This window comes from Spermophilus citellus (genome assembly GCF_964194105.1).
Source record: "Spermophilus citellus genome assembly, chromosome: 1".
Lineage (NCBI taxonomy): Eukaryota > Metazoa > Chordata > Mammalia > Rodentia > Sciuridae > Spermophilus > Spermophilus citellus.
The window spans coordinates 144,671,346-144,674,459 of NC_138182.1; the positions used below are offsets into that span (position 1 = coordinate 144,671,346).

The following is a 3,114-nucleotide window of genomic DNA, read 5'->3' on the forward strand; positions in this document are numbered from 1 at the left end:
AGCACTTTTCAAAGACTCTCTCTCTCTCTCTCTCTCTCTCTCTCTCTCTCTCGCAGTTGATGTAGTTTTATTTTACAATTAAAAAGTTTTTTTTTAAACAACACTACAAGCAAAGTTAAAGACAAACTGGGAAGAAATATTTACATCTCATATTATGAACAAAGGATTACATACCCCCACCACCCCTGCCAAAAAACAAAAACAAACAGAAAAAGAACCCCTAGATATTGCCGAAACGATAAACCACCAGTAGAAAAGTGAAACACAGAGTTCCCAGAACAGGAAATACACAACTGGCCCTTCAAAAAATGAAGAATGTCTTTGCCTCACCCCTGGTAAGATAAAGACAGGTTTTTGAAACATAGACAGTCTCTTCCTAAACATCCCTTGAAAAATCTAGGTCAAACCTTTTTTACTTCCTGGTTTAGATCCTGCTAAGGTCTACCTGTCTACTCAGGTGTTTGTCTTTGAGATAGAATTTCACTATGTTGCCAGGCTAGTCTCAAACTCAAGGCCTCAAGTGATCTTCCTGCCTCAGCCTCCTGAGTAGATGGGACAACAGGGAGGCACACATCACACCCAGGTAGATGTTTGTATTTTTATTAACTCAAATCATATTGTCTTGATCTGTTGGTCATGTACTATCTTCTCCTCTAACCAAGTCAATTCTGAGGATCTGATGACCCTGAAGCACTACCTCTTATCCTTTCCTGCCAGTGTTTGTGCAGTATTTCATCATCCAGGAATGACACTACAGTTGGCTCATCTAGGAGGTTGTTCAATTGTTCACTAACATGAACAACCTTATATCTGCTCTCTGGGGTGGGGGTGAACATGGGCCTAAATGTGGTTCCAAAGACGTTGACTTTCATATTACTCAGTTGGGGAAGAAATGTTTATATCTCACAATGTGAACATAGGATTAAAAACTTTGAACTTCACACCTAACAAAGTCGAAAACATGAAGATCAATGACATTTTAAGGAGAGGGCATTAGCTGGATTGGAGGTTGGAGCAGGGGCTATTTATGAAGGAAGAATGCCTGAGAAAAGGCAGCCACATCCATGAACAGCTGTGCTGAGTGCCTGCCTCGGTGGACACAAGTCAGGCAGCCCCAGGCTCCAGCTGCTTGAGTTTCTCCTGGATCCCCCGGAGTTGGCTTCGACCCCAGTTGATACGGGTCTGGAGGCTGGCTATATCTGCAGCGAGCTGTAGGCCATCTCGGAAGCTGGCTTGGGCCTGCCGCAGACTGTGAGGAACCGGATTCCAAACCAGTTCAGGGAGTCCTGAGGGGCTGCAGAGGGCTCTGGCTCTGGAGTTTTGGTAGGGTCCTTGCGCCTGCGCAAAGCTGACTCTCTGGGCCCCACCTCCTCTGGAGTCTGGGCATCAGCTCTCACCACCCTGAAGGTCTGGGATCCGTTCTGGGTCTCTCTGAAGGACGAGGGAAGATAGACCTTTGAGAGCCCTGGCCTGGGCCTGCACTCCTCCCTCCGCTGTCGAAGGTTCCTCACTTGGCACACATACGGACCTGGGGTTCCATGCGAGAGGCATACTGCAAGGGCCCTACTGAGCCTTTGCGAGCAAGAGCCAGCCCTCCTCCACTCCAACCTTACGCCGCCCCCCCCCCCGCCCCCCTTCACTTCCAGCTCCTCCAGGTCTCTGAGCAGCTGCAGGAGAAGCGAGTCCTCAAAGTCACATTTGCCACTATCCCATTGGCCAAAGCAAGTCACATTATTGAGTACACAGTTAGCGGGAGAGGACACTACTACAAGGCACAGACTCAAGGAAGTGTGGAACTTTTTTCTTTTTCTTTTTGGATGCTGGAGATTGAACCCAGAGACTTGTGCATGCAAGGCAAGCACTCTACCAACTGAGCTGTGTCTCCAACCTGAGGTGTGAAACTCTGAGGCCTTTAATACAGTCAATCCACCATAGTCTACTCCTCGGTCACCACTAACGATATCTTTCACATATGCAGAATACATTGATCCCCATTCTAGGATACCCAGTAGATTATCCAGTTATTCCCTTATTCTTGAAGTCTAGGATCTCACGACCAACATCAGGTCTGTAGGTGGCTCTTGGGATGCAGTTTCTCTTGATCTGAGGACCTATGAACTAAAGAGATATGTTCTGCTCCCCCTTGGCAACATAGATGTTGAGATAGGGACAGGGCAAGTGCAATAGATACTCCTGGTTAAAAGGGGTAGAATGGGGGGCTGGGGTGGTGGCTCAGTAGTGGAGCACTTGCCTCTCATGTGTGAGGCCCTGGGTTCGATCCTCAGCACCACATAAAAATAAATGAATAAAAATAAAGATATTGTGTCAACATACCAGTAAAAAAATATATAAGAAAAGGAGTAGAATGGGAGGTACATCACATCACTCCGTGGCGATTCTAAAGTCACGCTGGGAAAGCATCACCAGGTTCCTCTGTATTTGGCAGGACTTCACTTAGGACATTATTTAGGGTCATCAATATCCCTGATTAGCACCTGATTCTGTTCACTGGGGGTGGCTTTATAGTCCATCATTTTCCAAGGTCCTTGGTTCCACCTTTCAAGATGTCCTTTTCTGTTACTCTCCCTGGCTACTTCTGAAGAGAAAAATAGGTCCTCAGCCTTCTTTCTGACCATAGTTCCCTTTGCATTTTAAAAACTTGCAACCCAATTTTAGGGGCACTTAGGACAATGAAACATTCTCAAAAATTTGGTAGGTTTTTCTATGCATGTTACCCCATTTGATGTTCGACAAAAACTACAGCCATAATTTTTGAGAACTTCATTTTTTCTAGGCTTGATCACTGCTGCTCTGGGCATGTAAGACAATGCTCTTAAGATTTCTAGATTCTCTTTTGTCCAGCTGACGGGAACTATAAGGCAGTACCATAAACGTTTATTCTAAATTCTGCTTATGTGGAATTTTCCACGGCCCAATTGGCCAGAGAAAAATCACATAGCTAAGCTCAGAGTCAGTATGGGCAGACACTACAAAAGGGCATGGATTCACAGAAGTATGAAAAATTGAGACTTTAATGTAATTCATCTACCATAAAAGGTAATTTTTAAAAGTTTGGCGTGAATTTTTTTTGTGTGTGTGCTCATAAATGTGAAC

The 3,114-nt window shown here is 45.1% G+C and overlaps 1 pseudogene across 1 annotated transcript; it reads right to left on the reverse strand.

Annotated features, from left to right (window-relative positions):
* Window positions 1-861: 861 nt before the first annotated feature.
* On the reverse strand, window positions 862-2,740 carry LOC308651465 (coiled-coil domain-containing protein 115-like; annotated as a pseudogene). The gene is made up of 3 exons (XR_014024375.1): window positions 2,736-2,740; window positions 1,512-1,704; window positions 862-1,431 (listed from the first exon to the last, which is right to left on the reverse strand). The product of XR_014024375.1 is annotated as a coiled-coil domain-containing protein 115-like (transcript).
* Window positions 2,741-3,114: the final 374 nt, after the last annotated feature.